We start from the raw sequence: 14,262 nt of genomic DNA on the forward strand, positions 1-14,262 counted from the left end.
CGTCTCGGTAAGATATCGGAAGGATTGTGCGTCCTTGAGGTGCCGTTGTCTATTAGGAAGATTAGCTCTTCATGGATATAGGTGGAATCAATTAGATTACCACTAACGTTGGTCGAAGTCTTTAAATATCTTTGTGATGGTTTCATAGACAATAGTTTTGTTTTTACTATTTTTGAGACCAGCTTTTTTGAGGCGTACGGGCTAGTTCCGTTTCGTGGCTTACCATTTTTATGAATGTTTTAATCAATAAGTAAAAAAAACACACCTTGAGCTTACGAAAAGCTCAACTGCTCTACAACAAACCACCTATGGCTTTTGGAATCAAAATAATCTCACCATAAATACTGTATTTTATTCGTTAAAGTAGATATACAAATTGTGCCAAAAACCGGAAAGCGGCAGTTCGTGATACAAATCTGTCGTGTCAGAATAATCTTACTCCTTACTCTCCAGTAAAGGGCATTTAATTCGCAAGCTGTATATTATTTCCCCCTACAGTTATCCTGTCGTTACACCAAGGATCACATATCCTCCCACGCGTGGTAACTTACGGTGTCTTTCGCACTTGAAGCTCCACCTCTTTCCTGTATTGTGATGCGTTTTTTTCTTCTTTTGAGGATTACCTTCACGAAATCTCCACTGTCCAATTTAACACCTTCAGCGAGATGACTTGCAGTTCCAGCGTAGAAGAGTCGTCCTTGCAATGTCATTCGCAACTACCGGTAGTGGAGGTGTTACGTGCACGGGAAGTAACCCGGCACTCGGCTTGGTGCTTCTAACCGGTTGAGAACCTCTTTTGGCTTTTCGACCAAGAATAGCTCCTTATGTGTGTGGGGCACTCGAAAAAGAAACCGTTTCGAAAGGAGGCAACCCATGCACGTCATGGGTTCCGTGATGGCTATAATCAATATTCACATACGCAACGAATTGTCCACCAATTACCCAGCTGGACGTAGCGTAGGCGACAAGGTTTTCGTTTTCAATTATACGCCATAGCATAGGTGGCGAAATTATAGGAGCAGCATCACACTGCGGCATTGGCCTCTATCCGGTCATCCACAGTGGCAAGAAAGCGAGAAACAATCGGTGGAAGCTGTGGAGATGCGGCGACTTCACAACCAACACACATTTGTATGAAGTGTCATATAACTCGAGACTTCTTCATTTGGTAGTGGACAACTTCAGGCTCGTCCAGATGGTTGCGGTTTGAAGTATCTTGAACTTACCGGCAGATCAAAAAGAAGAAATGAACCAATCCGATCCGATCCGATAATTAATATCGAAAGAATTGAGCTTGTCCATAAAGTTGAAGATGAACATTTTGCATCCTTACTGCTAAATCTGCAGCGACACCGGTGTACTGCCGACACGGCACGGTTCCGTTAGAGAGCTCGCGGTTACGAATGATCTTCGCGGACGTGGGCAGACAATCGGCAGAACAATAATAATCTGCCAGCTTTACCGCCACAGCACATCACTCGCGAGCGGTTGTTGGATGCGGTTTTTTTTTACGCAAATGCATTTCATGTTCCCGTCTCGGACCACAGCCAGACGCATTCTACCCTGGTCATACGATCTGGAAGGACGGCGGTGATCGTTTGAGGTGAGCTAAGCTAGTAGTAAAATAAAATCAAACGAATGCTCAAAGCCATTTCTACCGACCACTCTACGACTGTTTTTTTGCGGTTTGAGATGGCTTTTCGTGCATTCCGGCAGCAGCACCAGCAGCAGCAATATTTTATGGGACCTTTTTTCAGTAGGACCATTCGCGAAACCGCGTCTTATGCGATAACTCCGGAAACCGTTAGTCGATCCGTGGTCGCGGTCGGTGGCATTTTATGGCTGCCATATGTGTGTGTATATATAAGTTATAAATGATTTTTCGCCGACCTGTGGCCATGCCGAAGGACGGGGAGAAGCCATTGGTTTATGCGACATCCGTTTTTTTTGGTTTGTTTTTTTTTCTTCTAATGGTAATGGAGGCAAGGGCGCGAAAGTAGGCGGTTGGATGCAATCGTGCGGCAAATGTCAACCGATCATGGGTGCCTTCCTGTATTGCGTACGACGAGATGGAATGGTACCTTGGGTTGGTCTGTGCGCGACCTTGGCGTATATATTGATGGTTCTGTCCGATTGCCGGATCCGGTGAAACTTGTTCGATTTAAATAATGCCATAGGCAGCGCCAGAATGATTGATCGTGTTAGATCGTGTGCGGATTTTTGCATAGATTTTTTGTTGTTGTTTACCTAAAGTTTTTAAAAGTGCAACCTTCCCCATTAATGATCATATATGAACCTGATGAAACATAAGATTGTTTTGCTAAAACAAACAAATGACTGTAACGTTGAAGAATAGTGCGAATCTGTCCCATTTACTAAGCAGAACCCTTTAATGAACGATAACGACTGAGGAAAACCTTCAACTTTACATAACTCGGCTGCTGCAGTTGCGTATTCTTAGAGAGGCTATTGCCATAATAAGCAGGGTTAGTAAACTTTCCCCCTCAGGAGGAATACAGCAAATAATATATGCAGACAAGAATGATTACAAAACATTCTTCGGATAGTTCATCGGCTAATGAGAAACGGAGGCGGTACTAGAATGAAAATTATGCCGCATACAAACACGATAACGAACACCGCCACTCCGGGTGATGTGTGGGGAGTTTTGGACTACGGAGCAGAAGACACAGAATAGAACGCAACTCAATACGCAAGGCGAGATTAAAATGTATTACTTTGATAAAAGTACTCACTTTTGAAATGTGTGGAAAAAATAATGAGCCTTTACCGATAGGCATAGCCCATGGGTTTTTGCCTTGCGCGCTCAACCCTCTTGCTCGGCTAAGCAAGGAGATTAATAGCCCAAACCGAAAGATGGTGTGGGTCTATAATTTATACATTTCTTCCAAAGCTTCCCCACGGACTTCTTCAATGGGAGCGAAATCTGACGAGTGCATCGCTATTGCATCGGTTGCACCAGCATTGCAGCCTGACGAAGACGAGCATCGACCGACAGGGGTTATGCGAGAGAAGTACCACGTTGGGAATGCACGGCAATCGTACCCTCGTTGAGTTGGAGGTGCTGAACGTGAAGTCGTCGCGTCTCGAACAGCTTCAGGCCACTTCAGGTTGTATGCTAATGATGGTGGACTGTGCGTAGCACGTCGCAATCCAACCCTATCGGTTAGAAACGAGAACAGGTTAGAAACGCCTGCCCGCTGGGTGGTGGTAGTGGACAAAACCTCGGGTGGTATGATTTCTTCTGCCTAAGTATACGCCATTCTGGCCATTTTTTATGCTGACTATTTTTGCTTTCGCGCAGAAACCGTAGACACTTGTGAGAGTGTTTTATCTCTAGCGTTATCCCGCGTACCACCATCCCAGGCCTGATGCCCACGACGGACGGGTTGGTTGGTGAATAGATAAGCAATTGAAAGTGTCATTTTTCATATTTCGGAACCAATGGCGACGAACCGGTTGCGGGTCTACCGGTGAAGTGAAGTATGGGGTAAGAACGGTGTACAAGCGTTCTCAAGAAGCGTATGCCGAAGATGCCGATGCGAAGTGCAGGGCCACTCTTTGTCAATATTTGCCCCCCGGGAGAGTTACCGCTTAATGATGACGGAAAACCCTGGCAATGACACTGCGGAGTGGGCAGGTCTTTGGCCTCGGTTGGGATACTTGGGCTCTCGGGTTGTGACTGGTTGGGATACGAACCTTGCCTGAAGCGCTTGTCCACCATACAATGTATGGTGGCTTTCAACGAGACAACTGTGTGCTGTGCACTTTGATGAGGAATCTTTTTGAAGAAAGATAATTGCTGTGGTACGGCGAAAGATTCCCAATCGCAAGCGGAACTTGGAACGAAAGAGAATGACTTTAAGAAGACAAATTTGTTAAACTAGCAGCTGAAACGTACGGCCTAGCAAGAGAAAGTTCCGAAGAACCTTCCGAAACAGGATGTAATGTACGAACGCTATCGAATAAAAAACTTATACTTCCTGTTACGTAGAGTCGTTGCACACCAACAAAATGTAATTTTTTTTTTCTGCAATATTCAGTTTCGACAACGGCAACAAATTTGCACAATAAATTTTAACATACGCACAACAAAAACAAGGGTGTTCTCCCATCTCATTTAGCGTTGCAGCTCACCTTTAAAACCCCATACAGCACATGGGCAATGTCTACGAGGGATCATTAATAAATTTAATGTGACAGCTGGTCACAATCATAACGCAGCCTTCTTTAAATTTAAAACAAAAAAAGGCATGCCCATTTTCTCATGACCTTGCACCCAACCCAAAGCCGTGGAGAGTTCGTGGAACGCCTCTACCCATGTCCACAAACTACTTCACAACTAGCAGGAAGCGGATCATAGACCCAAAAACTTCGTGTCATCACGAACGTACACCACCGTGGAGAGGTTAAACAAAGCAAAACAATGCGCACAGACACACACAAAAAACATAGCAAACAATGATGGTAGAAAGTGAAACACAAAAAAACGTACCGTGAAGCAAACAACTTCACTCCGATTAAGGATACCGGATGGTAGAAGGTCCCACCGGTGCATTTGGTGAAGTCGAGCGACAGTGTAGTGACATGTCTCCATGAATTATGTAAGAGTCCACCCGTCCCAACAACGGACAGAGCGCTCTAGAGCGATCGAAACACGAAGAGTGTGACCCTTCCAAAGAAGCGTTCCCAATTCGCCTCCGGGTGTGGTCAAAATGACGCGCAAAAGCTCAAAGCTTCGGCACCATCTTGCTCGGCACTACCGCCAATAGCCTCCTGCATATCTGCATACAATGCCTCTCTTCCCCTTCCGAGGAGGTGAGCTCGTGATCCGATCGCCTGTCGGCTTTGATCGTTGGCCCCGATTCGTCAGCCCCAAAAGTGTTTTATTCACCTCTCCAGGGTGTGTTGGGGTTGTTGTTCGTGCTGTTTGAAAATCTTCTTTATGATAGCCATAAAACACATCTCACCCCTACGGGCTCTACTTTCGTTCGATTGGTTTTGCAGCTCCATTGGGCTCCAGTGCGCAGAATCGCTCAAGGTCTTTCCGATCGTGTTGGACTGAAGCTGTGTTTTGTGTGTGTGTGAGGTTTTTCTTATTTTGCATCTTTGAAAGATCTTATTCATACACTCTCCACAGGATTTAGACACTGCAATAACCATCGAGGCATTGCGATTGTGCACAATTTGACTAACAAGATTGTTCCGAGAGATTTAAGACACATCACCATTTCGCCGATCAAAATTACCGTCCTGATCGAGCCAAAAATTCCGAATTCTAACCGAATCCAACATCCAATCAACAGTCCCGTAAACAGTTCTGATCGTTAGCGTTTCAATTTATTAGCACACTAACGCGTTTTAACCTTCGCGAAAGGTTTTTAGCTGGCACGTGGAAATTATCCCAAGCTAACAATAAAGCCCTAATGAAAAAAAGGGACTCGAAAACGTCGATCGATGATCCGCGAAATTTCACCCATAATAATTAATGCTTTAAAAACTCAAGCTGATCCTTGTGCGGTTCGGTACCGTTGGTTTTTGTGTTCTGCTGTTTTTTTTTGAAGGTTTGCCGCATTTGTGACGATGCGCACGATGTACAAAATTCCCATAAAAAACATAACCTAACGGATTCTTCCACTGGTAACGAAGCGACTGCTATGTAGCAGTGGATCGTCACATTCGTCGGAGGTTGTGAATGGTTTTCATAAACCGTTTTTTTACAGCTTACTCGCATCATGCATACGGTTGTCCGTGACGAAATGAAATAGAACCGTAACTAAGGTGAGTGAATGTGTGTCGTTTTTTTTGTCGCAAAACTTCTAACTAACCTCTTCCCCAGGCGTGTATACTTATTTAACTTGAGATTGGGACGGTTTTCCCGCATAATTTAGCAGTACATTTTCGCAAATGCAACGCTGTCTAGTGTGTGGAATAGGCCATAAATCAAAGTTTGCTTATGCACACAAGCAAGGGGGAATCCGAAAAGGGAAGGGAGTTTGCAGTTAGCTTCCCGTATTACGCCCTTTTAAAGGTTGCATGTCAAACGTCAAGCATGTATGAATTCACCACTAACGGTCACTAACGGACTTTTAAAACAATCTAATAATAATGATAACACACACAAAAAAACAAACACAATACAGGGAAACACACATGATAAGCTGCGGAGAGCCCACTTTTGGAAATCGGGCAAGCGAATATAAAAGTAGGGAAGGTTGATACGGAAACACCCAATATGTTAGCAAATCGCCCAATATAGATACGAAATCGCGTGCAATTGATATAAAATGTCAGATTGGCGAGGCGGATTGAATACTGGGTATACACTTGTCGGTTCAAGAGTTGAAAAATGTAAACAAACATTTTAAAAATATTTTTTAATTATATTACGTAGTTTGTGGTACGGTGGCGGTGGCCGGCGTACCTTTCCGAGATCGTTCTTTAAGCGTGCGCATGCTGACATTAAATCCAACTTCGCGCGCCACGCCATAAAATTGTGTGGCGTACATTTTCCGATCCTCGATGGTCGTCGGTGCGTTACGCCGCTCCGGTATTAGCTTCACCATCTTCAAGGGGTAGTTGAAGCCTTTTATTTCCCTCGCTAGGGTGGTAGTGGAAACTCGCACACCGTGTTCCTGCAACAATTTTTGTGCGAGTGATTTTAGCGTCACCGTACAATCGTCATTGATCCAGCATTGAATATCGCTTATGGCTTGCTGCGATAATATTTTCTGCCCATTGCCACCACGTTTCTTGGCTTCGACCTGAAATGCTGTTTGGTATTTTTTGACAATACCGTAAACTGTCGTTAGTTTTATATTCAGCATTTGGCTAATGGCAGCATGAGTTGCTCCATTTTCATACGTTGTTACCACGCGCTCTATCTTCGTTGCTCGTAGTCTTTCGACGTCGAAGTGCTTGCACTGCCCCGTTCGCACTTTGAGCTAGTTCAGAGCTTTGGCTAGAGCTCATGTTTGCTTATATAAAATTAAAAATTGCCGATTTTAGTTACAGTTAGTTTGCCTCAGTCCTTTGCTCGATTGTAACCTACATTACTCTTACACGGTACGTTCTTGAAGCAAAAATTCATCGGCAAAGAAATTACTCCTTTCGTACTCAAGCGCCTGCAAGACATGAAAAGACACGGAAATTTTAAACTTTTACACTATTTTAAATGAACTATTGAACTATTTTAAACGTATACATACCTTCAGGGGCATGATTGTATACACCAAAAACTAACGTACGTTATGCTATTTTGTAAATATCCACAAAGCACACAAAATTTGCCAAAGATTAATCCGTAAAACTGTAGACGCTTCGCTTGTAGACCAATATGAAATATTTTCTATATCCCAACGAATTTTAGCCTTCTCAACAGAACAGTTTTGAACACGGGTGTATATAGGCACTGGTTTAAATCTCCAATTTGAATTTTAGCATGTTTTTGAAATACAGTTTACAGTTAAAGTTCGTAATTGCAGTTTGAGCGAGATAATATTATAATTATATTATTAAACAATAATTTTGATACGATTTTCGAATGCACCAACTACGTAATTTAATTAAAAATTATTGTTAAAATATTTGTTTACATTTTTCAACTCTCGAACCGACAAGTATATACCCAGCATTCAAACCGCCTCGCCAATCTGACATTTTATATCAATTGCACGCGATTTCGTATCTATATTGGGCGATTTGCTAACATATTGGGTGTTTCCGTATCAACCTTCCGCACTTTCATATTCGCTTGCGCGATTTCCAAAAGTGGGCTCTCCGCAGCTTATCATGTGTGTTTCCCTGTATGCACGGATCAGGCCAGTTTTAGACGTGTACCCGTTGCAAACTACGACCCCAAAATGGGGGTGTAAAGGAGGGTTTCGCGTTAGAAAGGAAATTAGTTGATTACGTCATAACCTGACTGTCTAACCTTGAGCACAAACGCACACGGTACCGATGCAGCTTGGCAGCATAAAATTCATAACCGTTCATAGTGGCGTGATCGCATGGCGCGTAGTCGGCAACGGCGTTAGACGTTAATCGACCACGGACGTATGCACGCACGCATTACATGCAATGCGTGCCGGCCGCGCTTGCCGGTGCTTATTAGAAAAAAAGGCTTTGCAAACTGAGGGCCTGTGCATGCTGTCAAGTGCCCGCAAGCCGATTTGACATTTCGGGATGGCAATTTACAATTACAACACTACTACGGCCGCTTCACCGTAAGGTAGGGCAAATGATTGCTTTTACTTTTGCGAACACAAGTCATGCGAAAACCATGCAGCCCATTGAAAGGTAAAGGAATAGCATGAATATAGCAAGTCCAAAACCCAATTGCTATTATCTTGATAAAGACCACTGGAGTGGCTAAGAACAAATCACAATAAGATGTTATTAAACTCATTATAACAAAACAGACTACCCCCAAACATTGATTCCGGATTCGCGTAAGTCATCCAACAGTTTTCTAAGCCATCATTATAATTTGCCACGAATCTTGAGCGTACTCGATTGTTCCCTTTTTATAGTGGGAAGTTTTGGTAGATCCGGGGCGTTTCGGATCCTAACATCGGGCGCACTCAGCAACCTTCAGACGATGGCGTCCAATGTCGTTGACCTTCGGTAGTAGCCCGGTTACGCTGAGAATCATCTTTACCCCAAAAAGGATGCAATTTGTGGTCCGGGTTCGATAAAAAGGGTTAAACGATACGAAGCGCTAAAAAAAACCGCTCGAACACCGAAAACCTGTGTATATAACAGCTAGAGCTTTTCCATAATTAATACCTTTCGCGAGCATGATTTCATAACTTATCGATTCACGTTGACCAGTGTGGCGCGGGTCGTGGAAAGAAAAAGATGAAGTCATTTTCGCGCCGTTTTGCGTAGCCATTCGCACGAGTGGAGCCACATCGGAATGGATAATGTTGTAGCAGCAGCAAACAGCAGCAAACGTCCGATGAAAGACAGACGCAAAAACGAAGGATCGATAGAGAGTGTGGTAGGATTTTTTTTTATGGAGAAGGAATATAGGATTTGTTCAAATTTCTTTATTACGTCTGTTCATCTCGAGCGGAGTTCAAGTCACGCCACAAACACACTCGCTGTTTTGCCGATTTTGCATACGGCTGCAGTGGACTTCGCGGAGGACGAAATGAAATTGAGTGCAAAAACCGAACAGCAAGAAATGGAAAAAAGTAAAATATATATGGTCGAACATTGACATTGGGTCGTCGACGAGGCGTTTTACAATTATCTTGAGCGATGCCAATTCCACCTGAATAAAAAGCTTCTCGCTTCAGCAGCGTACAAATCACTCACTGAGATTTCACTTTCTTGCTGCTTTAGTTTAAAAACAATGATGATTTGTTATAGAACATGTACCCCAATAGTATCCTACGCATGAATGTTGTAATTAAATTAAATTTGTTTTATAATTAAACGAATAATCGCAAAAAACCCCTAACTAGTTACGAATTCGATCACTCGTCTACTTTATTTACATTGAGCTCGATCCTTGAACGATTAGCCGCAATTTGCACTGCCAAGGTAACTTTCCGATGCTAGTGTCAAGGTTAATGAAAACAACATCGCACACACTACGATCCTAATGCTGAACAGCAGCATTCGTCCGCCAGCCAAGAACAGCATTGTGCCTTTTTTTTTGCTCCATTGGCTACCAAGTATAAACGCGCGCAGAATTACGGCCGATCCTTGAACTCAAATCGTGAAATGTCCATCTGTGAGAAAGTGGAACGCATGAGGAACATGCATTTCCACACCAGTCGTGGCATTTTCGGAAATACTTGATCACATTTTCTTCATCGCTGTGTCGCGTTTTTGCTGTCCGTATAGGGAAATTCTCCAGCGAGGTGGAGAACCTTGGCATGGACGTCCTAGGTAACATCGCACATGTCGCATTCACTCATAAAACCACAGCATGCAGAATGCAGCTGCACATGCACCATACATGTCCATCCATCGGGGTGATGAGTGAGAAAGAGAGAGAGGTAACACGGCACGCTTAGAGCAACCGCGGGCAGAATGAAATCCGACCCTGTCGCAGTAAATGCACGACGTGTGGTATGACAAATTGAAGGTGACAAATCATCGGCATCTCATCGCAGCAAGATGAGGATGGAGACCCCACCAACGTTCAAAGGAGGACCTTATCGAGCTCAATAAATTCCTGCACGCCGTGTACGATCCATCTAATCATTGGTGGAACGCAACAGGGTGGATTTATGCTGGGAAGGGAATAGTCTACCAGATGGCACAGCTTTAACCATGTAATGGAATAATCGACCTGCAGGATTGAACCGTACATATGCATTTGCCATCAAAATGCGCATGCGCACATGAATATTCATTCCTTCATCAGCGGGAGCTAGGGCTAAAGTGACCAGAAGTCGATGGAAAGCTTCGAAGATCTACGGCCCTAGGATTGACGTTCTGTTGGGTTTTAAGGTGATCTGGAATCACCATTGAAATGGAAAGTGGTGCGATATAATCCCCATACAGTTAGGACGATGACCGGGGTATATATCGGGGTAATGTATTTAAATGTGTTCACTCAAGAAGCACAACTTCTCAAAATAAACCGGAAGCTGGGAGAGATTTGATTTGAGCTTACCTTGAAGAACGTAGTCACGCTCAACTTGTGAAGCCATGACACCATTTGGAACTCCATATGAAACTCCAGATCTATACAAAGCAATATTCGGCTTACTTCCAAAAAAAAAAGTGACCCAAACTGACTCTTTTCTGTCAAAACGTCAAACTACTCCAGGTAGGTGTACCACTTGTACCTACACTCGTTATGGAAGTAAATATTCATGGAATGATCAATATTTGCAACCATACTTACGCGGAACGCGTCATCGACACCACACTCGACATTGAACCTCCCCGGACCGTAGCAGTCGTGTGGCGTAAGTCAAACAAACATTGGGCCACGGGAAGGAATTAATGAGGTGGAAGTCGTTTGCCCATATGAAAATACGGTGACCTCGTGTATGGGTGATCTGTTTTTTTAGCTGCGTTACAAGCTTAAAGCATGGGAAATGAGATTGCGAATAATTCGGTGAGAGAGATTCTTGCGTTCCAAGTGGCATCAATGTCAACCGGATTAACAGAACAGAGACACCGGATCAGTTGATCGTCGAGGAGATCTTGAATTGGATCACTTAATTCAGGTCTCAGCCAGATGTTTTACGAGCGAATAGATGCAGTTGCCTTCCATTTGTTTCATTACTCACAATAAGAGAACAATTAGGGAGTATGTTTGCGTGCTATAAAGTTCTGGAACACTCGCGATCGCGCGCGCTTTATCAAAGTGCAGTCGTTGAGGGTGACGAATAAGTCATCCCCGTGGCAAACAATCATCCGTATGCATGCGCTTTATGGGCTGCAATTTTGCGGTCCCCTAAAGCCTCTGTCACGTACAGCCATTCAATCACCATGTAATTAAAATTAACATTTTTTATGACGCCGCACGTTAAAAAAATGCGGTGCAAAGACATACGCAGCCGCCGTACCGGGGTGTACGAGGTACTTCGGCAATGAACATGGATAACGCTCTATTCTGTTTACCTGCCCGGCCTCTTTGGCAAGTGGTAAGCATACTAAAGGGGCAGAGCAAAAAAAAAAAACAAAACAAAACACCTTTATTCCGACACTTCAACTGCAACATCGTGCTCCCTTTTTTCGCAACGGCACTGCCGTACACTGAAATCCAAAGTGTTTTAGTATACCCTTGCGCACCATCCGGCGTGCGGGAAACGAGGTTAATGAAAACTGCGTCGCGCAACGTCGCTAAAACAATAGACAGTCAGAAATTAATCTTCGCGACCGGGACCGGTTGAGGTTTTGTCACCGAACCATAGGGGTAGGGCAACCGAAGCGGACCCGGGTGGGTAGATTTATAGGAGCGGGTAATCCGGAGATGAAATTTCTTACACACCCGCGCAACAGTAAGGCAGCAGCCGTAGGTTCGAAAGAGTCGTGAGATTTAAGCAGTTTGCATCGTGTAACGAGCTGTGTGTGTGTGTGTGTAATCGGCATGTCTCAATGCAAGGGCATAAAGATACACATTCGCTACGAACCCGCTGGCGGCATCTTAGAGCTGTTGCCAACCATGGACCCAAGCATCGGTACACGTGCATGTGAGAAATAAACTCGCGTGCCCATAGTGTTAATGATAATCTCACGCGGCATCATGAAGATCCCGTCAAATGCAACCGCACTGTTTGCCCCTCGAGCCTCCAATGGTGAATAACGCAACAACAAAACGGTTTGCCCGTGGTGCAATATGGACGTGAAACACGGTGTTGAAGCAGCTTCCTTGCGTCGCACAGTAATACCAACAGCCTCGGAGGAGGTGGGCAAACAAAAGGGAGCATAAGGTGGCCGAACAAACGTCACCTGTTGGTTCTCAGCCATCAATTGCCAGCGGTTGAGTTGGACAATGGAATTTTCGTAAACCTACAGTCTAAAGACGGTGGTGTCTAACAACCCGTCCACCGGGCACGACATCATTCATTGCGCATTGGCTCACGCGTTACGCAGCCGTAGCTTACGCCGATGTGACGAAGAACGTGTAATTAATTGTCGAATTGTTAAAGACCTGCGTCAGTTTCGGTCCTCCAACAAAAAGAGAAGAAAAAAAGCTAACAAATCTTGAAAGCGAGAGTGAAGTTCATGGAGTAAGTCTAGTTTAGTCACAGCATCAGAGATTCATCACATCTACATTTTGTGCAACACGAAAACGACATTTGTAGCCAATTCCCATGACTGATCTTTGCGCATGCAGACGTTTGTGGCCCAGATGGCGCTGCGCAGAACGAAGCCTCAGGAATATTGGAGAGTGTCGAAAAATGGGTCTCGAAATTAAAACTCTCATCAAGCCGGAGCATTAACATACGATCCGTGAACGTTTCCTGCTGCTAGAGCTACACATGGTTTCCGTTCACGTTCGGACGGAAAGATCCTCAGACATTAAGTGGATGTAACTTGATATTCTCAATGTTTAAAGATTGTTTCTTTTTTTTCATTCTAACGTACCACCTTCTTTACCAACCAATCAGACAATCTTACAGGTTTCCAAATGAAGAAAAAAAATCCCCCACGTAGGCTCCCTTTAATCCCTACGCGTATCGAATGAATCGCATGGCCATGACATAAACTCGCATGAAGGTGATGCTATCGATGACCAACATGGGCCGAGACGGTAAGCAATTTGATCCCTTCATCGTGTACAACTTCGAAACAGCGGAACTTATCATGCGCAAGGTCACTTGCGAACCCTTGACAAGGGATACCAGCGGAAGATCGGAAACCGTGATCAGTAGCCTTAATTAAGTAATCACACAAAAAATCAGCATGTTATAAAACATCCCGATCGTTGTTACAGCCCTTTAGAAAATGAAGACTGCGCATTAAAACATCATAAAACCTCTTGGTACGGAAATGAAAAACCGGTTCGAAATAAATGCTACTTAAGGTACTTCTTATTCAATCGCACAGAAGAATACATCTCTTCTACGCTGCTCAACTAGCGTTCATTTCGTATATTCCAATCATTAGAAGGAAATGAAAGGAAGCACATAGTGTGAGAAGATGAGATCATTCTATACAATATGTGCTGTCGTTGATGTTACTATACTAACACCATATCATACGAACAATAAAACTGTTGCTCATGACATCCCGCTGCGTTCGGGCAGTTTGATTGATGTGCCAAAAAGTAATATTTCACGCACAAACACACCACACTCGATCTTCGTTTGTGCGAAATCCTGCAACCCGAGAGCATCCTCGCCCAGTAGGTTCGCCACAGTAACCGATCCATGACAGCATGTTTTCAACGAATCGGCTTCACTGGATGACCTCATTTGATGGTACGCATGGCACACGGAGAGCATGGTTCGAATTTCGGATCAACAACAGCGAATCGAATCGTACTCGAAACGTGCGGCCCAACGACCCATACCAAGGTCGCACGCGTTATGATACGCGGCAGTTAAAGCTTTTTCTTTTTCGGGGAGAGAACCTGGTATCTATCGCATCAGAAGTGCATTCTTCAATGCGCGGCTTATCAGTTGTCGTGCATCAAACAAGATTCCAGACTTTACCGACATACAGGGAAGGTTCTTCCAGTCGGTAATGCCTTTGCCCACAGACACACTGTAGCCGCTGTAGGTTCCCTGACAGCAACAGGAAAATGCACAGCACGAACAAAGA

At 44.2% G+C, this 14,262-nt stretch overlaps 1 protein-coding gene and 1 long non-coding RNA gene across 5 annotated transcripts in view; one reads left to right on the forward strand and one right to left on the reverse strand.

Annotated features, from left to right (window-relative positions):
* LOC125761793 (uncharacterized) overlaps positions 1–14,262 on the reverse strand; it is a 96,688-nt gene that overhangs the window by 46,013 nt on the left and 36,413 nt on the right. The window lies entirely within an intron of this gene.
* Positions 1–14,262, forward strand: part of LOC125761831 (uncharacterized) — a 219,609-nt gene that overhangs the window by 38,745 nt on the left and 166,602 nt on the right. The window lies entirely within an intron of this gene.

This window comes from Anopheles funestus, chromosome 2RL (genome assembly GCF_943734845.2).
Source record: "Anopheles funestus chromosome 2RL, idAnoFuneDA-416_04, whole genome shotgun sequence".
NCBI classification, from domain to species: Eukaryota; Metazoa; Arthropoda; class Insecta; order Diptera; family Culicidae; genus Anopheles; species Anopheles funestus.